We start from the raw sequence: 23,742 nt of genomic DNA, 5'->3' as shown, positions 1-23,742 counted from the left end.
AGTTCCGGTTACCATGTCCTTCTTGGCCAATCCAGAGCCACGAATATAGTGCTTACTCCTCTCCATCTTATAATTCTCAGTACCTTGGGTATGAGAGGCAGAGGAGGGAACACATACACTGACTGGTACACCCACTGTGTTACCAGAGCGTCTACAGCTATTGCCTGAGGGTCCCTTGACCTGGCGCAATACTTGTCGAGTTTTATAAACATGTGGAAGACTTCTGGGTGAAGTCCCCACTCTCCCGGGTGGAGGTCGTGTCTGCTGAGGAAGTCTGCTTCCCAGTTGTCCACTCCCGGAATGAATACTGCTGACAGTGCTATCACATGATTTTCCGCCCAGCGAAGAATCCTTGCAGCTTCTGCCATTGCCCTCCTGCTTCTTGTGTCACCCTGTCTGTTTACGTGGGTGACTGCCGTGATGCTGTCCGAATGGATCAACTCCGGGTGACCTTGAAGCAGAGGTCTTGCTGAGCTTAGAGCATTGTAAATGGCCCTTAGCTTCAGGATATTTATGTGAAGTGATGTCTCCAGGCTTGACCATAAGCTCTGGAAATTCCTTCCCTGTGTGACTGCTCCCCAGCCTTGCAGGCTGGCATCCGTGGTCACCAGGACCCAGTCCTGAATGTGCGGCCTTCTAGAAGATGAGCACTCTGCAACCACCACAGGAGAGACACCCTTGTGCTTGGTGACAGGGTTATCCGCTGATGCATCTGAAGATGCGACCCGGACCATTTGTCCAGCAGGTCCCACTGGAAAGTTCTTGCGTGGAATCTGCCGAATGGGATTGCTTCGTAGGAAGCCACCATTTTTCCCAGAACCATTTCATTGATGTACTGAGACTTGGCTCGGTTATAGGAGGTTCCCGACTAGCTCGGATAACTCCCTGACTTTCTCCTCCGGGAGAAACACCTTTTTCTGGACTGTGTCCAGGATCATCCCTAGGAACAGAAGACGAGTCGTCGGAATCAGCTGCGATTTTGGAATATTGAGAATCCAATCGTGCTGCCGCAACACTACCTGAGATAGTGCTACACCGACCTCCAACTGTTCCCTGGATCTTACCCTTATCAGGGAATCGTCCAAGTAAGGGATAACTAAAATTCCCTTCCTTCGAAGGAGTATCATCATTTCGGCCATTACCTTGGTAAAGACCCAGGGTGCCGTGGACCATCCATACGGCAGCGTCTGAAACTGATAGTGACAGTTCTGTACCATAAACCTGAGGTACCCTTGGTGAGAAGGGTAATTGGGACATGAAGGTAAGCATCCATGATGTCCCGAGACATCATGTAGTCCCTTCTTCCAGGTTCGCAATCACTGCTCTGAGTGACTCAATCTTGAATTTGAACCTCCGTATGTAAGTGTTCAAGATTTTAGATTTAGAATCGGTCTCACCGAGCCGTCCGGCTTCGGTACCACAACAGTGTGGAATAATACCCCGTTCCCTGTTGCAGGAGGGGTACCTTGATTATCACCTGCTGGGAATACAGCTTGTGAATGGCTTCCAAAACTGCCTCCCTGTCAGAAGGAGACATCGGTAAAGCCGACTTTAGGAAACGGCGAGGGGGAGACGTCTCGAATTCCAATTTGTACCCCTGAGATATCACCTGAAGGAACCAGGGGTCTACTTGCGAGTGAGCCCACTGCGCGCTGAAATTCATTGAAACGGGCCCCCACCGTGCCTGATTCTGCTTGTAAAGCCCCAGCGTCATACTGAGGGCTTGGCAGAGGCGGGAGAGGGCTTCTGTTCCTGGGAACTGGCTGATTTCTGCAGCCTTTTTCCTCTCCCTCTGTCACGGGGCAGAAATGAGGAACCTTTTGCCCGCTTGCCCACGAAAAGACTGCGCCTGATAATACGGCGTCTTCTTATGTTGAGAGGCGACCTGGGGTACAAACGTGGATTTCCCAGCTGTTGCCGTGGCCACCAGGTCTGAAAGACCGACCCCAAATAACTCCTCCCCTTAATAAGGCAATACTTCCAAATGCTGTTTGGAAATCCGCATCACCTGACCACTGTCGTGTCCATAACCCTCTACTAGCAGAAATGGACAACGCACTTAGACTTGATGCCAGTCGGCAAATATTCCGCTGTGCATCACGCATATATAGAAATGCATCTTTTAAATGCTCTATAGGCAATAATATACTGTCCCTATCTAGGGTATCAATATTTTCAGTCAGGGAATCCGACCACGCCAACCCAGCACTGCACATCCAGGCTGAGGCGATTGCTGGTCGCAGTATAACACCAGTATGTGTGTAAATACATTTTAGGATACCCTCCTGCTTTCTATCAGCAGGATCCTTAAGGGCGGCCATCTCAGGAGAGGGTAGAGCCCTTGTTCTTACAAGCGTGTGAGCGCTTTATCCACCCTAGGGGGTGTTTCCCAACGCACCCTAACCTCTGGCGGGAAAGGATATAATGCCAATAACATTTTAGAAATTATCAGTTGTTATCGGGGGAAACCCACGCATCATCACACACCTCATTTAATTTCTCAGATTCAGGAAAACTACAGGTAGTTTTTCCTCACCGAACATAATACCCCTTTTTGGTGGTACTCGTATTATCAGAAATGTGTAAAACATTTTTCATTGCCTCAATCATGTAACGTGTGGCCCTACTGGAAGTCACATTTGTCTCTTCACCGTCGACACTGGAGTCAGTATCCGTGTCGGCGTCTATATCTGCCATCTGAGGTAACGGGCGCTTTAGAGCCACTGACGGCCTATGAGACGTCTGGACAGGCACAAGCTGAGTAGCCGGCTGTCTCATGTCAACCACTGTCTTTTATACAGAGCTGACACTGTCACGTAATTCCTTCCAACAGTTCATCCACTCAGGTGTCGACCCCCTAGGGGGTGACATCACTATTACAGGCAATCTGCTCCGTCTCCACATCATTTTCCTCCTCATACATGTCGACACAAACGTACCGACACACAGCACACACACAGGGAATGCTCTGATAGAGGACAGGACCCCACTAGCCCTTTGGGGAGACAGAGGGAGAGTTTGCCAGCACACACCAGAGCGCTATATATATACAGGGATAACCTTATATAAGTGTTTTTCCCTTTATAGCTGCTGTATTGTTTATACTGCGCCTAATTAGTACCCCCCTCTCTTTTTTAACCCTTTCTGTAGTGTAGTGACTGCAGGGGAGAGCCAGGGAGCTTCCCTCCAACGGAGCTATGAGGGAAAATGGCGCCAGTGTGCTGAGGAGATAGGCTCCGCCCCCTTCTCGGCGGCCTTATCTCCCATTTTTCTGTGTATTCTGGCAGGGGTTAAATTTATCCATATAGCCCAGGAGCTATATGTGATGCATTTTTTGCCATCCAAGGTGTTTTTATTGCGTCTCAGGGCGCCCCCCCCCCAGCGCCCTGCACCCTCAGTGACCGGAGTGTGAAGTGTGCTGAGAGCAATGGCGCACAGCTGCAGTGCTGTGCGCTACCTTGTTGAAGACAGGACGTCTTCTGCCGCCGATTTTCCGGACCTCTTCTGTCTTCTGGCTCTGTAAGGGGGCCGGCGGCGCGGCTCTGGGACCTATCCATGGCTGGGCCTGTGATCGGTCCCTCTGGAGCTAATGTCCAGTAGCCTAAGAAGCCCAATCCACTCTGCACGCAGGTGAGTTCGCTTCTTCTCCCCTTAGTCCCTCAAAGCAGGGAGCCTGTTGCCAGCAGGTCTCACTGAACATAAAAAACCTAAAACTAAACTTTTCACTAAGCAGCTCAGGAGAGCCACCTAGTGTGCACCCTTCTCGTTCGGGCACAAAAATCTAACTGAGGCTTGGAGGAGGGTCATAGGGGGAGGAGCCAGTGCACACCAGGTAGTTCTAAAGCTTTACTTTTGTGCCCAGTCTCCTGCGGAGCCGCTATTCCCCATGGTCCTTACGGAGTCCCCAGCATCCACTTAGGACGTTAGAGAAAATATATTCTGCAGTCCTCCTAGAACTATGTAACAATGCCATTGTTAAATGGAAATTTATCAAAGATTGGAGAGAGATATGAAGTACCAGTCAATTAGCTCCTAACTGTCATGTTACAAGTGTTTGAAAAATGCCAGTTAGGAGATGATTAGTTGGTACTTTATCTCTTTTCACTTATTCTCTCTCCAAGCTTTGATAAATCTCCCCCTGGTCTCTCAAACCACTTTCTTACTCTCTGTCTATGCAGAGTTCTAGAGAGAATTAGCTATTTTATACATGCACTTGGCTGTTCCACTGATTACTACCAGCATCAATAACCTGGCATACAGAGTGAAAGCAGGTGTCCAGAACACAGAGTAAGTGCACACACATAGGGATTAGCAGTAAATGGATATGTCAGCTAATATATAGATGGGCAATGATAGGAATATTGATAGGGATACAGCAAGTCCTAACAGTAATTTTTATACCCATGGGCCCCTTTCTGCAGTGATTTACTGTACTGGCCCTTCCTCCCATTATTTGCTAGTGGGAAACAGCTGCTGCATAAAGCGCTGGTGAATAAGGCCCTTTATTAATTGCATCAATATGAAGGGTCATAAATATTGCCAAGCCTGCATTATCAATAGTTGACCTCATACCCCCCAGCTCCCTGAAAGACAGCATTAAATATATTTAAATAAAGTCTGTTTGAGCCACTTATTTTGGCCATAAGTTCAACACAAGTTAAGTTATGGTTGTAGCACATTTTATTATTATACTTGAAAATACATACTGTAAGAGAGAGGTGTCAAGCCTTGGGGAAGATTTACTAAAGCTTCTACAAATGAAAGTGGTGGTGTTGTCCACAGCAACAATTCAGATTCCGTATTTCATTAGTCATTGTTAAGTAGTGGATTTACTCGCTGAACAATATAAAGCATATAGCATACAGGAAAGGCAGAAGAAAACCATTGCAGAACTCTTCAGTAATATTAATTCCCTGGTGGTCAGAGGGGACGGCATAACAAAGTTGGGACATACACTTTTATACTTTCCTTTGAATATGCATACTATGTGAATTACATATTTAAGAACAAATATTCTAGGAAATAAGCTGTTGGATAATGGCAATTCAATGTTGTCTGACATGTTTAATAGTATTCCCAATTCCATACTGAATGTTCTATTTATTAAAAAACAAAAAGCCTAATCAATCTTCTGCAAAAAAACAGTTTTTTTTTGTTTTTTTTCCAAAGTTAGGGCTGTGTTTCTCACAGCATGGGAACATCTATTTAATAAGATTTGTGCTGGTACAATTAATGAAAATCAATGAATGACAAAGATTTAATATATATATATATATATATATATACAAACAAAGAACCCAGCACTCACCAAAATAAACTCACTTATCCTCAACAATTCAATAAATAAATGATGGGGGTTTAGTTGGTGGATTGGCCAATGCACGGAAGCCTGCATACCGATTTTCAAGGTACCCCACCTTCATGCAGGTCCTACACTATCACAGAGTCTTAAAACCTGACTACTTCACTGCTGTTACACACATCATCTGCCTGCTAGATTTAATGTGTACCTGCCACAGACTTTATGGCTTTTAAAGGCACACTAGTCACCTATTGCACTGGCTCAAAGATGATTGCTACGGAACAGCTGAGACAGGTTCAGGATAATAAAGTCCACACAGGGGTGCATGAGAAAGCTAGTGGCCACGGTTAATAAGAGCTAACCATAGATTAACCCCATCGTATACACACAGAGAGAAAAAACCACAGCACTCACCACACCGGAAGCGGGGCACAGCTATGCACTTACCACTCACAGGGTGGGGTGCATGTAACACAGCACTCTCCACCACAAAAGCGGGGTACACAGCTGTACTTACCACTCACAGGGCGGGGTGCATGTAGCCCATGACCACATCGCTCTAATAAATACAAACAAAGAACCCAGCACTCACCAAAGTAAACTCACTTATCCTCAACAATTCAATAAATAAACGATGGGGGTTTAGTTGGTGGATTGGCCAATGCACGGAAGCCTGCATACCGATTTTCAAGGTACCCCACCTTCATGCAGGTCCTACAATAGTTTTTTTAAGACTCTGTGATAGTGTAGGACCTGCATGAAGGTGGGGTACCTTGAAAATCGGTATGCAGGCTTCCGTGCATTGGCCAATCCACCAACTAAACCCCTATCATTTATTTATTGAATTGTTGAGGATAAGTGAGTTTACTTTGGTGAGTGCTGGGTTCTTTGTTTGTATTTATTAGAGCGATGTGGTCATGGGCTACATGCACCCCGCCCTGTGAGTGGTAAGTACAGCTGTGTACCCCGCTTTTGTGGTGGAGAGTGCTGTGTTACATGCACCCCACCCTGTGAGTGGTAAGTGCATAGCTGTGCCCCGCTTCCGGTGTGGTGAGTGCTGTGGTTTTTTCTCTGTGTATATATATATATATATATATATATAATATATTAATATTCAGAAATAATGTTAAATAGTTTTTGTTTATGTACTAGGGGAACTGAGAGCTGAAGTCAGGACTTTTAGGGGGTCAAAAAAAGTTTTTTTTTGTTTTTTTTAAAGTTAGGGCTGTGTTTATCAAAGCATGGGAGCATCTATTTAATAAGATTTGTGCCTGTACAATTAATGAAAATCAATGAATGACATAGAGATTTATTATTTATATATTTATATATATATATATATATATATATATATATAGAGTTCTGGATGGAACGGCACTCAGAGGCTTTTTTTGCAGCAAGCGTGTATTAAAAATTCAATGATACATCAGTTCAGTATATCAACGTTTCGGTGCCGACATGTTTGTACTATGCATCATATCCTGACGACGGTGCGTGTCGGCACCGAAACGTTGATATACTGAACTGATGTATCATTGAATTTTTAATACACGCTTGCTGCAAAAAAAGCCTCTGAGTGCCGTTCCATCCAGAACTCTATACCAGCGGTGAATACCGTTTTCGGATCAGGACACCGGGGTAATTGAATTATTTATTGAGTGCCGGACCCAGCTTCATTATATATATATATATATATATATATAATATATTAATATTCATAAATAATATTAAATAATATGAAATAGTTTTTTATGTACTAGGGGAACTGAGAGCTGAAGTCAGGACTTTTAGGGGGGTCATTCCGAGTTGATTGCAGCTGTGCTAAAACAGCTACGATCAGGAACACAAACATGCGGGGGGACACCCCCGTATGTCAGTCCCTGCCCCGTCGCTGAAGTACAAGAGCATCGCACAGCAGCGATGCTTTTGTACTTCAGGAGTAGCTCCTGGCCAGCGCTGCTTTTGCTGTTGTATTTGTTTGTACTGTGCCCTGCACCCCAGTATGCTGTAGTACCCCAGTGCACGTGTGGAAACATGGTCTGACTCCACACAGTGTGAGCCAAGCGGCCAGTTAAAAAAATTAAAATAAATACTTTGTTAACTAATTTTGACATCTGGTCAGGCTAAAAGAATTGCCTAAAATTAGTGGCACCTCTACCGTAACTCCATCTGATGCGGTCACCATCCAAAGAATGGTGGAGGATTATTTTCATAACACCATACAAATAGACATGCCACAGAGTCCCTTTGTCTACTGAAAAGGCAATTTGAAGGCCCTTGTACAAACTGGCTTTGCATTAGTTAAGCTGCCCCACCCTCAGTATGTATTCAGAAAGAGTTTTCAGCACAGCTGGGAACCTTATCTCTGATCGGCATAGGAAACTACTTCCTGAAAATGTGAAAAAGATGATGTTCATCAAAATAAACTACAAATTCAACAAGGAATTTACCTGCAATTATGTCAAAAAACATAGACTTCTATAATGAATTGATATTGTGTGAGGATGATGTACACACTGATGAGGATGAGGATGATGATGGTAGTGACAATGACATCTTGCCAATGATGATGGTAGTGACAATGACATGGTGGCTCTGCAAGGCATTATGTAAACAGAGCACCATTGTGTTATAAAACAGGACAGCAGAAGTTTCCCCCTATCTTCCTTCTGTTTCAGTGTCGTTTCTCACCACCCTCTCATTTTCTCATTCGATGCCCAGGCAGATGATAAAAAAGCAGAAGTGGTGTCTAACATTAGACCTGATTCACTATCACTAAAACTGTTTGCAGTATTAACATACTATCACCCATTCAGTACACCCCATAAAACGTGGGGAACTCATACAGATATCTTCGATCAGACCCTTATGGTCCTCAGTGCACTTGTTTCCCACATGTGTTTCAGCAGCCCCTAGGTGTGATTTTTTTTCACCTATGGGCAAATCACACTGAATGTATTATTTTGCCTGATTCTTTGAAACCAGGCACTGTGGGCCGGGTCAGTACCTGGTTGGGAGACCCTCAGCGAATACCAGGTACCACAGGTATATATATATTTTCTTATATTTTTTTTTTTGACCTAACAGCAACCATACAGGAAAGCTGGGTTTTCTTTTAGATCCCACAATACATGGTTCCCAGTGTTATCAGGTGTGATATATCTACCTGCGGTCAAACCACACTGAGTATGCCCAACCTTGTCTGATCTTGGAAGCCAAGCACTGTGGGCCAGGTCAGTACCTGGTTGGGAGACCCTCAGCGAATACCAGGTACCACAGGTATATATATATTTTCTTATATTTTTTTTTTGACCTAATAGCAACCATACAGGAAAGCTGGGTTTTCTTTTAGATCCCACAATACATGGTTCCCAGTGTTATCAGGTGTGATATATCTACCTGCGGTCAAACCACACTGAGTATGCCCAACCTTGTCTGATCTTGGAAGCCAAGCACTGTGGGTCAGGTCAGTACCTGGGTGGGAGACCACCAGAGAATACCAGGTACTGCAGGTATTTTTATCCAAACCAAGGACACAGGACCTAGAATTAAGCAATACAGTCCATATTCAATTAGCATTTTTGTGGAGCCCAGCATATATCTTATTTCACGTTTTCTCTTTCTTCCTGTGATATCGTTACCTGAGATTATATTGTTCCATATTCAGGAGAAGAGATCATATTTATTTGCCAGTATTGGAGACACATATATATTTTCGCTCACCGAGCTATCATGCCAGATTTGTAACAATCACATCAATTGATGTTTATTCTGATGGATTGATAAAATAATTTACTTAGTTGTTATTTCTCTTTTTGCTTTATAGCCATTATTTTAAGAGGGTATATAATAAAAGTTACATTTGAAATCTTACAATTTTTCATAATTTTCAACAAAAGTGTGCCCCAGAAGAGACACATAGTATTTCTTTTTTCTCTTTGGCTCCGGTACTATACGGGAACCATTCTCTACTTTTCCAATGCAGAGAAGTTAACATAGCTGCCTTAAGCCCATTGGTAGCTTGTTTTGTGGGGGCCCAAACAAACCAAGCACTTCATCCACAAAAAGTGTCAGTCCCTGTCGCTGTGTGGCAGTGTTTCTTAGATGTTCTATAAATTGCCGTGTGTTTGTGCCACTCCTCTGTTGCTTAGTAACCAGCCAGCTTGCTGCAACCTTTGGCCTAACCAGGATGAAAACAAAATTGTGACCTGTGAGGTGGTAAAATAAAAATTGACTGGAAATAAGTGTAAATTAATTTTATTAAGGTTAATAATACTGTAGGGGTAAAAATGGCCCACATTACATGATTTTAGTTTTTTTGTCAATTTTTGAGGCGAATACAAAACCAAAACCAGTCATGCCAAAATCCAAAACCGAATCCAAAACCAAAACCAGATGACAAATTGCATCCAAAACCAGCAAAAATGGTCTGGTGCACATCTCTTCATGCCAATCATTTAACATCATCCAGTCATTTTATTACCCCTCTGCCCAGCTATTTCATTAACCCCTGCCAATTCATTATTCCCCAGCCATTTCATTACACTCCTGGTAATTCATCATCTCCCCAGCCAATTCATGAACATTCAAATAATTCAATACATCCCAGCCATTTCGACAGTCCTCACCAGTTATCTCAGTACCCTGGAGTCAGTTAACAAACCCCAGCCCAACTCAATACACCCCAGCCATTTCATCACCTTCAGAGAGCAACTTGTGCCATGAAATAACTATATAAAAGTTATTACCAGTGGTGGATTTTACCTATGGGCTGCAGGACTGCAGCTCCCACCTCCACCCCCAGTAAAATCCGCCACTTCAGTGAGCTCAGCCAAGCCAGTTGCAGTCTGTGTGACTGCACTGGCTCAGTGGCTTCACTGTGACATGCAGTGACCTCCTATTGGAAGTCCTACCTGCCAGTCACCTGCAGTACAGACAGTCCCATTTGGAGCTGTTTCCTCCCTCCGGGATGCCAGACCTGGCTGCGATTAGCAGAGAGCTGGCTTCCTGTAGGAAGCCACATCCTGCCTGATCATCAGCCCAATCTGGCTTTTATGATGCAGTCCATAGAAGCCATGGTTTGCGCATGACAACTCAAGCTGCCGCTTGTGCACATGTGCCAGGACCCGGCGCCAGTCAGCTCTATTGCACAGGCACTAGGACACGGGACTCTCCTCGCCAGCATGGGTAGTAGCAATAGCCCTACCTACAAAAGGTAGGAGCCAACGCTGATTATCACACAGACCTATACTGATAACCTCAGATGGATTGGGTATGAGATGCCAGCATCCTGATGCTGAAGATCCTGACAGGGGTGAGTTAAGCATTCTATCTCACTCCTCTACCCCTCTAACCCTAACCCTCCCTTACCACAGGCTGCCTAAACCTAACCCCCTACACACCGCAACCTAACCCTAACCCCCCTCCCCACAGCCTACCCTTAGCCCACTGTGTGATGGCGAAAGCTAATTCCTCCTCCCCCCCTTCCCCCCCCCGTAGTCTAACCCTCCCGGCTATACTTACTTTCGGGGATTCTGGGTGTCAAGGTTTTCGGGTGTCGTGATTCTGGCATCACGATCCTGAGCTGTGCCCCTCCAACAACACCGGTCCTGGGTAAAGAGTACCCCCCTCTCAGCAACACTAGTCATTAGTTAACATCTGTAATCCTGAAATGCAGTTTGTAGTGCACATTTTAAAAACTAAGGGGGAGATGTATCAAACCTTAAAGAGAGGTATAGTAGAGAAGTTGCCAATAGAGACCAAACAGTGTCTAACTCTCCTTTTATTGACTGTACTAGATAAAATGACAGAAGCTGATTTGGTGCTATATGAAACATCAATTTTATATCTCTTTATGGTTTGATATATCTCCCATAACATTATACTGGATTGCTGACACAGTGCCTCAATAGTGGCAACAGTGGTCCCACCTTATCCCAGCACGCTAGACTGCAGCCTAAACAGATCATAGTTGAGCAGATGCTGATGTAGAATATTTAAAATGCATTCGAATTGTATTATGTCATGTCTATGTACATACTGTACCTCCCAACATGACACCCCTCCAGGAGGGACAGAATGCGCTGCTTCTGGACTTTTCTCTTAATTTATGCTGGCCATCACCTGTGCTGAAACACCTTTCTTATCCATTAACCTGTTCATCACAGGTACCGGCAATCATAAATTAAGAGGGAAGTCCAGGAGCAGAGCATTCTGTCCCTCCTGGAAGGGGTCATGTTGGGAGGTATGTATCTACTGTGCACCTTATTGGACCTGTCTAAATGCACCTGCCCAGAAGCTGTGTCCCTGGACATTAAATTCAAATGCTGTTAACTAAGAAAACATAATTCCTCATAAAACTAACAGACCAGACAAATACCATAGCTGGCAAGCAGTGTGATACATGTGACACTGTCAGGCAGAGCTTATACCACGAGACTCATGCCAAAAAGTTGATTTCAATGGACCCTGGGTGGTAACAAAGCAGCTCTTCTCCAGTCATGCATAATTTCCAACATGTTGCCTTAGAAGTAACAAAGAAGAGGGAACATCAGAATTCACCTGCTTCTTGTCAATTAACAATGCCTCATTACACAAGTCATCCAGAAAGCTGATAAGGTTTTATCTAACAGAAAGGCCAGGTCAGTCAATTGACATCAGGGTATAGATAATCAGTGGACACTGAAAGGTTAAAACAGTTCTAAGGAGCCTCCAACATGTCAGCAAAAATTAGTAAAAAGGTGGCTTGTTTGTCAATAAAGGACACTTGCAATTAGTTCATGATTAGGATGGGAACACTTAGGAATCAATGGCAAAATGAGCCCCCTTGCAGAAATTTGCATGCATTAAAAGAAAAATCTATACCCTTACAAAATAATAATCACAGCAGCACAGGAGGAACATTGTGGTAAAACAGGTGCCAGGTTCAGTTTGTGTTTAGGTCTTGCACAACCTTAGGAGCACTGATAGGAAAGCATTAAGTTGCAGCACTGGATTTGTTTTCCAACTGTAGTTTGTGGAACTTTTTGGGGCTCTTTGGGTATCTCAGAAGAGTTCCAATGAAACTTTTAAGAATGTTATTAAGGATACTTCCTAAAAGTGCAAATCCACATAGCAAACAGCATTTTTAGAAGCCATGTACCTACTGCTGCTCTAGCGCACCTGGTTTTATGGGAAGCAGTCAGCTTCCCGATGGATGGGATCCCGGCAGTCAATACAACGACACTGGGATCCCAAAGGAGGGCACAATGCAGGCATCCATATACCGACGCTCGGAATGCTGGAATCACATTGCCGACAGCCGGCATCCTCACAGTGGGATGAGCTGGCGTCCTGCCGCACGGGGCAGGTTAGGTTTAGGCAGGAGAAGGGGGGTTAGGGTTAGGGAACAGGGACGGGAAGGTTAGGGACCAGGGAGGGATGGTTAGGCACTTAGAAGGGGAGGTTAGGGTTAGGCATTAAGTGGGGAGGGTTAGGTTTAGGCAGCGGGGAAGGGAGTGTTAGGGTTAAGCACCAAGTGAGGAGGGATAGGGTTAGGCACCACTGGGGAGGGTTAGGGTTAGCCACCTAGAAGGGAGGGTTATGGTAGGGAATAGGTGAGGGTTAGGGGACTGAATGGGCAACTGTCGGGATTTTGATGGACGGGATGCCGCTTTCGGAATACTGACAGATGGCAAATCATACTGAACCCGGTTTTACAAGTAGGCACATGGATTTTCTGGCTAGTTGGTGGCATCTGCAAAGGAGTAGGAACTATTGACAATGAACGTCAGTGTGCGTACCTCGGTACCCGTATGCTAACTAGAGATGTGCGGCGGGCACTTTTCGTGTTTTGTGTTTTGGTTTTGGATCTGGATGATTTTTTTAAAAAACATAAAAATAGCTAAAATCACAGAATTTGGGGGTAATTTTGATCTTACGGTATTATTAACCTCAATAACATTCATTTCCACTCATTTTCAGTCTATTCTGAACATCTCACACCTCACAATATTATTTTTAGGCCAAAAGGTTGCACCGAGGTAGCTGTATGACTAAGCTAAGTGACACAAGTGTGCGGCACAAACACCTGGTCCATCTAGGAGTGGCACTGCAGTTGCAGACAGCATGGCACTTAAAAAAACTAGTCCTCAAACAGCACATCATGCAAAGAAGTAAAAGTGGTGCAATGAGGTAGCTGTATGACTAGGAGTGGCAGTGCAGTCCCACTGCACTAATGGCAGATACCGGATGCACGTCTAACACCAGCAAAGTTGTTATGGCCTCAGTAATCCGCTTTGCAACAGGGTGACTGCTGTCATATTTCATCTTTCTCACAAAGGACTGTTGGACAGTCAATTGCTTAGTTGAAGTAGTACAAGTGATCTTCTGACTTCCCCTCTGGGATGACGATCGACTCCCAGCAGCAACAACAGTAGCAGCAGCAGTAGTAGGAGGAAGTGGTTCTTGATCTTTCCCTATTTTATCCTCCAAATTTTTGTTCTCCATTATTTTTCTGGAGTTACATAACAAAATGCAGCACAGGAGAGCATACCTCTACACCACACAGGGTAAACCCTGTAAAAATTATTTGGATTAAATATTAATAACCCCTTTATTTGGAGTAAATAATATACAGCACAGGACAGCACCACTGGACTTGTATGGCAGCACCACTGGACTGGACTTATACAGCAGTATCACTGGAATTATACGGCAGTATCACTGGACTGGATTTATACGCCAGTACCTCTGGACATATACGGCAGTATCACTGGATTTATACACCTGTACCGCTGGACATATACGGCAGTATCACTGGACATATACAGCAGTATCACTGGATTTATACGGCAGTACCGCTGGACATATACGGCAGTATCACTGGACTGGATTTATATGCCAGTACCACTGGACATATACGGCAGTATCACTGGATTTATGCGGCAGTACCACTGGACATATACAGCAGTATTACTGGATTTATACGGCAGTACTGCTGGACATATACGGCAGTATCACTGGACATATACAGCAGTATCACTGGATTTATGCGGCAGTACCACTGGACATATACAGCAGTTTCACTGGATTTATACAGCAGTACCGCTGGACATATACGGCAGTATCACCTGATTTTTACGGCAGTACCACTGGACATATACGGCAGTATCACTGGACTGGATTTATACGGCAGTACCACTGGACATATACGGCAGTACCACTGGACATATACGACAGTATCACTGGACATATACGGCAGTATCACTGGACATATACGGCAGTATCACTGGACATATACGGCAGTATCACTGGACATATACGGCAGTACCACTGGACTTATACAGCAGCACAGGGACACCACCACTGGACTGATGCAGGACAACACAGTACCACTGCAATGGACTGGACTTAGACAGCAGCACTGGACATATTGCAGCAGAGCACACCACCACTGTGACTGGACTGATGCAGCACAAGACACTACCACTGAACTGATGCAGCACAACACAGCACCACTGGACTGGACTTATACAGCAGCACTGGACATATGGCAGCAGAGGACACCACCACTGTGACTGGACTGATGCAGCACAAGACACTACCACTGAATTGATGCAGCACAAGACAGCACTGGAATCGTTACGCCACTTTCCCTCCCGCACAGACACTGGCACAGACACTGAGAACGGAAACACGCCCTCTCGCTGCACTCTCCAATGCCGGAGTGAAAATGGTGGAGACGCACGGCTCCTTATATGGAATCTAAAATCCATAAGAATCCGACAGCGGGATGATGACATTTTGCCTCGTTCTGGTTTCCGAGTCAGTCAGGAAAACCCGAGCCGGACTCGGATCCGGGATCGATCCGGGATTGGGTAGTGATGTCCGGTAGGGTTCGGTTCTTAGGGAACCGAACCAGCTCATCTCTAATGCTAACATAACATTTTGTGTTCAAAAAAAGATATTTCAATGTGATAAGGTGGCACGTTTGGGGATGAGGGTGTATATTGGGGGTCATTCCGAGTTGTTCGCTCGCAAGCCGTTTTTAGCAGCTTTGCACACGCTAAGCCTACGCCTACTGGGAGTGAATCTTAGCTTCTTAAAATTGCGAACGATGTATTCGCAATATTGCGATTACACACCTCGTAGCAGTTTCTGAGTAACTTCAACCTTACTCGGCATCTGCGATCAGTTCAGTGCTTGTCGTTCCTGGTTTGACGTCACAAACACACCCAGCGTTCGCCCAGACACTCCTCCGTTTCTCCGGCCACTACTGCGTTTTTTCCGGAAACGGTAGCGTTTCTTCCCACACGCCCATAAAACGGCCTGTTTCCGCCCAGTAACACCCATTTCCTGTCAATCACACTACGATCGCCAGAACGATGAAAAAGCCGTGAGTAAAAATCCTAACAGCATAGCAAATTTACTTGGCGCAGTCGCAGTGCGGACATTGCGCATGCGCATTAAGCGGAAAATCGCTGCGATGCGATAAAACTTACAGAGCGAACAACTCGGAATGACCCCCATTGTTTTTCTTTCTAGAAAAGGATTTTTGATCTTGTACTAGACATGAATGAAGAGGTGGCTTGGTAGTGATCTTTAACTCTTTCCACCAAGTGCATTTTCAGGTGTATCCACAAAACTATGCTTTTTGTGATAAAGTTATTTGGATCTATCCTGAAGTAATCAGATCTTTACCATCTGGCTCTTTAACTAAAGGGGGGTACTCACAGAGCGATCCCAGCCTAAAATCTAAGCAATCTGACTAGCATGATCTCTCCGTGTGTACCCCCCACATCGATAGCGATGCGCAGCCCCGCTCATAGCTATCGCTGGTGCTAGATTGGCCTGCATGCAGGCTCAATCTTGCAGGTCGCTCATTTCACCCGCCGGGTGAAGAAATGAGCGTCCCCCCGTACCCCACCCGCACGCTCAGCACACATCGGTTGGCTCAGCACACATCTCTCCCCACTTCTGCCCGTGAATACGGGCCTTAACTTTGCTCCTCAATTAGGCTAAATGACACAGGGGGAGATTTATCAAAGCTTGGAAAAAGATAAAGTGGAGATAGATAAAGTACTAATCAAAAAGCTTCTAACTGCCATGTTACAGGCTGTGGGACTCATTAATCACCCACTGATAAAACTCGTTGTGAATTATAAAACTCCTTGCATATGATAAATGTTGCTCCAGCCAATCAGTTCCTAACTGTTATGTGTTTGAAAAATGACTGTCGGAGCTGATTAGCTGGAGCATCATTTATCATACGAGTTTTATCATTCATAATGAGTTTTAGCACTCTTGATAAATGGGCCCCTGTTTTTGAAAAATGCCAGTTAGGCTCTGATTAGTTGGTACATTATCTCACTCCCCTTTATCTTTCTCCAAGCTTTGATAAATCTCCCCCTAAATAACTTTGGTGCCGACTCTGAGTCAGGCAGATCTCTATGCACGAACGCAAGTGGCAATTTTTTGCATACAGTGCATGCACAGCTGTAAATGTACACATTTTTGTCCAACTCCATCCTATAGTGATTTGTACGTAACTTGGACAGATTTGTCTTTCTGTGAAATTGGGCGTTTCAGGGTGGCAACTTTGTGGCGACAGCGCACGGAATCACCCTGTATTTGAAGTATCATGGGAGTGTCATTGGAGTGTTGTAGGCGTGCCATGGGAGTATTGTGGGCATGTCATAGGAGTGTCATTGGAGTGTTGTGGGCATGTCATGGGAGTATTGTGGGCATGTCATAGGAGTGTCATGGGCATGTATCTAAAACTTTGCAATTCTGAGTGGTGCATACAGGGAAGGGAAGCCTGCTTCTGATGGATCTCTTGCACCTAGTATGAAGCTGGAGCAAGTGCCAGTACTATTGACGACAGTTGCGGTGGCTGATGTAAAATCAATGGGCAGCACAGTTTTCCGCTAGCAGACGCACAAACCCCCACATTATCTCTATGGATTCCTGCATTAGCATAAGGTCATAAATCTGTCTTCTGCAGCTGCCGTCAGCTACAGCTACTTTGCAGGTGGCTTAGAATCAGAATGTAGCCAATTTTGTAAAATAATCAAAAACTGTGCTCCAATAACTGGAGAAGCTTCAGTCAGCTTCTTATTCCAAAATGTTAGTAACAAGCCTAATTCAGATGTTGTTGTGCAACTGTAAATACAAAAGTGGTTGTTGGAGAGTAGTGGCTTTCCTGCCCCATCTAAGCTCATTCTACCCCCAGTTAAAGAAAGCCTAGTTCTACCCCTGTGGAACAAACGTTAGGTAGTTTATTTGTACCCTCTCATTTATATCCCTATGCAACCAAACTATCAGAGTGCCAAATCCACACATTCAGCATTGAAGTAACATTTATAATTTGCATACTTTAAAATTATACAGAGCGGCTTATTTGTTGCCATGGGCAACTTCTCCACTGGCTCACTTCTCCACTTCCTTCACTGCTTAGTACATATATTCCCCCAGTTCATTAGCTACATGAGTCATTTTGCCACAATTTCGCCCATTTTCTCTAAATGAAGGGGTTTATGTTCTCTGTAGGCTGCAGGTCATGGGCCAGTGGGGATTACTTGCCCCCAGGGAAAAAGTAGTCACTAGCTCCTGCTCATAGGGGAGCTACCTTGTATATATACTGTAGATAGATAGATAGACAGACGGACACACACACACGCACACACATACATTCCTACATATAGTTAACAACAAGAAGGTCCGGAACAGCACTTAAAAATACTTAGCTCTTGGTGCCCTCACAATAGGAGTTAGATGCAGGGTACAGATGGTGCGGCACTCCAATGAAATAGACGTACAAGTATAACGCTTCAGTGCCTTTATTTTTACAGCATTTTCATCAGGCTTAACAGGTTGTTATATACATACATACATACAGCTGAGCTTTATTATTCTCTTATTAGATGTTGATTTATGTATCGCAAGTGCAGCACTGGACAAGACATAGGTCAGCCCGTTGTAAATTTTCTGTACATGTTCTCACTCTCTGGAGGCTATTTACGAAAATGTATACATATATACATGGTAATAACTCCTATGTCTCTTCTCAAAGTTTTACCATGGTCTGTTTCTATACTATATTACTCTCATTGCTCCCTGTGCAAATAACTGGTTCCCTGAGCATGCAATGTCACTCATCATTACACCGAAATCACTGTGAGATTAAGGGACAGTGGGAGCTAAGAGACTTAACCCGCCTGCCGTTCTACAGGTCAGTGCCAAAGCCTGATCATTTTTAACACCTCCCTGTAGATAAGGGATGTAAATATATGTATACTTTCAGCTGGCAATCAAATTCCCATTGCAAACTTTTTAACAACCTTTGTGGTTTGTTTCTTATCTTTCTTGGGAGGTTATTAGACATTTTTAATCAAAAGAATTCTGACCGTGTCAGTTTGGATGCCTCAGGAATCTGCACAACTGACATCATACACCTACAGTAAAATGCTTCTTGACGTGCCTCTTTCCTGACTCCAACTCATATCAGCTGCAGTTTGATGTGGGGGATCAGCACGGTCAGAGCTGAATCTCTGGGCTCCCTGGGCATATGTAGACATATCTGTTAAAGGGAATTAAAAAAATTTGTTCAAAGAAAATCTGTCTTCTCTTCCACAAGTACTTGTGCCTGCAAAGTTTCTCCAGTTTTTCAGTGTTTTCCTACAGTAGTTATATATATATATATATATATATATATATATATAGTTTTATATATACAGGTTGAGTATCCCATAACCAAAATGCTTGGGACCAGAAGTATTTTGGATATTGGATTTTTCCGTATTTTGGAATAATTGCGTACCCTAATGAGATCTCATGGCGATGGGACCCAAGTCTAAGCACAGAATACATTTATGTTTCATATACACCTTATACACACAGCCTGAAGGTAATCCCCTTGATGAAGTCCAGACACTGACGGACGAAACGCGTTTGAACATTCTGCTGATACCTCCTATATGGGACGCTTTGCTGATACTGCTCATATGGATAGATAAGCTCTATATGTTTTTAACTATTGTACGTGTGTCATTCAGCCATTTTTATGTTATTTTATTAAATTTATGCTTTTTTTTAAAAACTTATCCACTGCTGAGGCTGCTAATTGATTATAAATGGGAATATGCTAGTTCCCTAAAAATGCAGTTTATATCCAGACAGTGTTAAATAACTTGTCTATGAATGGTACACACTATGTTTTGCTGTTTCTTTATTTTCATGTACTGAATTCCAAATGATGGCTGACAGATCAATATCTACTTAGACCAGATAAGTAATCCAGTCAAATCTTATCACCTCATATACCTGCTTTTTCACCTTTTTATATATTTAAAACACATTTGGGCGCCTATGTTCTCCATTTCCTATATATATATATATATATATATATATATAGTTTTATATATACAGGTTGAGTATCCCATAACCAAAATGCTTGGAACCAGAAGTATTTTGGATATTGGATTTTTCCGTATTTTGGAATAATTGCGTACCCTAATGAGATCTCATGGCGATGGGACCCAAGTCTAAGCACAGAATACATTTATGTTTCATATACACCTTATACACACAGCCTGAAGGTAATTTTAGCCAATAATGTTTAATAACTTTGTGCATTAAAGAAAGTTTGTGTACATAAACACAATTCATTTATGTATCATATACACCTTGTACACACAGCCTGACAGTCATTTAATACAATATTTTTAAAAACTTTGTGTATTAAACAAAGTTTGTGTACATTGAACCATCAGTAAACAAAGAATTCACAATTTCAGTCTCACTCCAAAAAAATCTGTATTTCGGAATATTCCGTATTTCGGAATATTTGGATATGGGATACTCAACCTGTAAATATATATATATATCCATATATATATATATATCCATATATTCTTACGGCACTTACTGTACTTGTTAAAACCACCGGGTGCCTTCCTCCACTGGTACATGCTTGTAATGGTTCCCTGGGATGGATTGCTTCTCCACACCAGACGGCACTTCAGCACAGCATAGCACCTTACCAAAAACGCCTCAAAGGCGTTGAAACGATGGTGTTCCTAACTATGCCTGCACTGTTTATTTTGCTGTTTTGAATACACTTAAAACAGTCCTTTATAAAACCCGTGGAGTGCCGCCTGGTTCTTTCTATAAAAAGGAGTGGAGAAGCAATCCATCCCAGGGAACCATTCAGTCCAGTTGGGTTAGATTATATGCTGGACAAAGACCTGTTCAAAGGGGTTTATTTCTTGGGTGGTATTCAGTTTGCCGGCGGCCGGGCTCCCGACGACCAGCATACCGGCACTGGAATCCTGACCGCTGGCATACTGACAGCTTTTCTCCCTCTTGGGGGTCCACGACCCACCTAGAGTGAGAATAGATAGCGTGGCCACAGCGCGGCGAGCGCAGCGAGCTCGCAAGGGGCTCATTAGCACTCACCCAGCTGTTGGTATGCCGGTGGTCGGGATTCCGGCGCCGGTATGCTGGCCGCCAGGAGCCCGACCGCCGGCATAACATACTACACCCGTATTTCTTCCCTATACAATTTGTTGTATTGCATATGGAACACACAGGGATCAGAAACAAAAGGACCTTCAATGTGTACAGTACATGCATCATTGCATCATGCATGTACAGAGGATGGGACCAGTGTTTGGAGGGTATGCTGGTCTCTGTAGTGCCAGTTGGAGATCCCAGGGATATCTTCAGGTAAGTTAGCTCTCAATTCGGATACATTTGCTCAGATGCCATTATCATGTGGCATTATGTTACTGTATATTACCAGGAAGGGTTGTTATTATTATTAGTACCTGGGATGCAGTTCCCCCTGAATTGGTGGGGCTGGGCTGCTTTGGGGTAACACACTGCGAGATCTTATTTAGCACCCCATTAACACATTTATTAATCCTTCTGGTCTTTTAATTAAACCTTCACTAGTATATACATTTTTGTATATAGATTTTGCTTTCTTTTTATTAACACATACTAACACTACCTTCTCATGTTGTGCAGCCCTGGGGTGGTTGGCCTTTGCTGGCTTGTGGGGTTCTGCATCCCAGGCCCAGACCTAGAGTTAGGGACCACCAGCATCAGAGGAGCCTTGTCAGGGCCTTGTGGCTTATCATACGTTTGCAAACTGTATGTAACTAAGACCTCTGGATTTCCATTATATAGATATATATAATATATAAATATAGTCTTTCATGTCTTGGTACAGGTACAGCTCGGTGTGCTGGGGGACACCAGTGGTTAATCCCCAATGTATTTCTAGCTCAGACTACCCCCTCCCTTTCATGCTCCTGAATTGTATTTCCTAATTGATTTGAGCAACTTACCGTATTTTTCGGACCATAAGACGCACTTTTTCTCCCCAAAAATGTGGGGGGGAAAGTATGTGCGTCTTATGGAGCGAATAAGAGCCAATGCAGATGAAGTTTGCGGGTAGCGGCGGGTCCTGGATGCTGCTGCTGCTGCAACGTCATCAGAGCGCGCCGCATCTCAGAGCCCAACAGCAGAGCCGGCATCATGTGACTCCCCCCGCTCCCCCACACCTCCTCTCTCCTCAGGAGTTTCCCTGCAGGCAGCGTTAGCCGAGAGCCTGGACGCGGGGAACCGGCGGGTCCTGGATGCTGCTGCTGCGCCGTCATCAGTGCACCGCGGGCAGCGTTAGCTGAGAGCCTGGACGCGGGGAACCACTGGTACTGTCTACAATATGAGTGTGTGTGTGTGTGTGTGTGTGTCTATGTGTATGCTGGCTCTGATGTGTGTGTGTGTGTGTGTGTGTGTGTGTGTGTGTGTGTGTGTGTGTGTGTGTGTGTGTGTGTGTGTGTCTTTGTGTGTATGCTGGCTCTTTTTTTCCCAGTTCTCCTACTCCAAAAACTAGGTGCGTCTTATGGTCAGGCGCGTCCTATGGTCCGGAAAATACGGTACATTTTGTATGAAAAACTAAATGGTCAAAATGAAATGGCTGAGAAAATGTCACCAGCACTTCATGTATTTCTGTAAAACATTTTTATTCATAGACAGCAGAGCAGGTAAAAAAAAAAAAAAAAAATTCAAGGAACGTAATGTTTAGCCCATAATATGTTAGATGTTTTAATCAAACATTACATTTATTTTTGTCACAGTTAATATAAAATCATATGTCCACTGCAGAAGACATCATGCAATACAAAGATCCATACTGCTTGCAAGACTTATCCTGGCATACAGACCTCCCCTAAATATTTTCCTTATGTAATAGCCATATATTTGACAGCTGAAAGTATTTTATTTTCTCCAGACATCAAGAGCATCTAGCAACAGAGTTAGGTACAGAGTAGTATAACACGCGCATGGGGGGAGTACATCTCATGGATCAGTGTGTGGCGAGGTATGCACACAAATTCAAAATCAGGAAATGGTACATAAGGGTATTCTTTCACTTTCTTAATGTGATTTGCGTAAATGCATGGCTGCTTTATTGAATATCTGGATTTAATGATAAGAATCAGTTGGCTTTCAAATCATCCATTGCTCAAGCAGTGATCAGTGCTGGCTCTATTGAGCAGCAGAGGAAGACCAAGTGAGACACCACCTCCGTTGAAGAGCAGGGCCATGTCAAAGGCACCCCCTGTAACCAGAATCACAGCGGCAAAATATGCTAACAGGTATCACGATGCCGCATGTACACATAAAACTAAGTACATCTGCATGCAAGGCCTGATTCTGAGTTATGCGCTGTTTAGGGGAATCATGCAGATTCTTTATTCTTGGGAATCTGCAGCAGCTCAATGTGGTTCTGCGCAAGTGCCCATAGTTCCACTTTGACACTGTTTGATTGACAGGCAGTAGTGTTGAGAGGGTGGGCAGGGGGTGGAGCGAGGACTGCATTGCTGAAAACAGAAGCGTGATATCCCCATTTTCTGGGAGTAGAGAATTCAGGGTCTACATTAGAGATGAGCGGGTTCGGTTTCTTTGAATCCGAACCCGCCAGAACTTCATGTTTTTTTTCACGGGTCCGAGCGACTCGGATCTTCCCGCCTTGCTCGGTTAACCCGAGCGCGCCCGAACGTCATCATGACGCTGTCGGATTCTCGCGAGACTCGGATTCTATATAAGGAGCCGCGCGTCGCCGCCATTTTCACACGTGCATTGAGATTGATAGGGAGAGGACGTGGCTGGCGTCCTCTCCATTTAGATTAGATTTAGAAGAGAGAGAGAGAGAGAGATTGCTGTGATACTGTAGATTAGAAGAGAGTGCAGACAGAGTTTAGTGACTGACGACCACAGTGACCAGTGACCACCAGAGACAGTGCAGTTGTTTGTTTTATTTAATATATCCGTTCTCTGCCTGAAAAAAACGATACACAGTCACACAGTGACTCAGTCTGTGTGCACTGCTCAGCCCAGTGTGCTGCACATCAATGTATTGTATATAAAGCTTATAATTGTGGGGGAGACTG

At 44.2% G+C, this 23,742-nt stretch overlaps 1 pseudogene; it reads left to right on the top strand.

Annotated features, from left to right (window-relative positions):
* Positions 1 to 8,699: 8,699 nt before the first annotated feature.
* Positions 8,700 to 8,817, top strand: LOC134937747 (5S ribosomal RNA; annotated as a pseudogene).
* The last annotated feature ends 14,925 nt before the right edge of the window (positions 8,818 to 23,742 follow it).

The sequence above is a fragment of the Pseudophryne corroboree genome, chromosome 6 (genome assembly GCF_028390025.1).
Source record: "Pseudophryne corroboree isolate aPseCor3 chromosome 6, aPseCor3.hap2, whole genome shotgun sequence".
Taxonomy (NCBI): Eukaryota; Metazoa; Chordata; class Amphibia; order Anura; family Myobatrachidae; genus Pseudophryne; species Pseudophryne corroboree.
The sequence above is the reverse complement of the archived record's forward strand: the minus strand, read 5'-3'. Positions and strand labels throughout refer to the sequence as shown.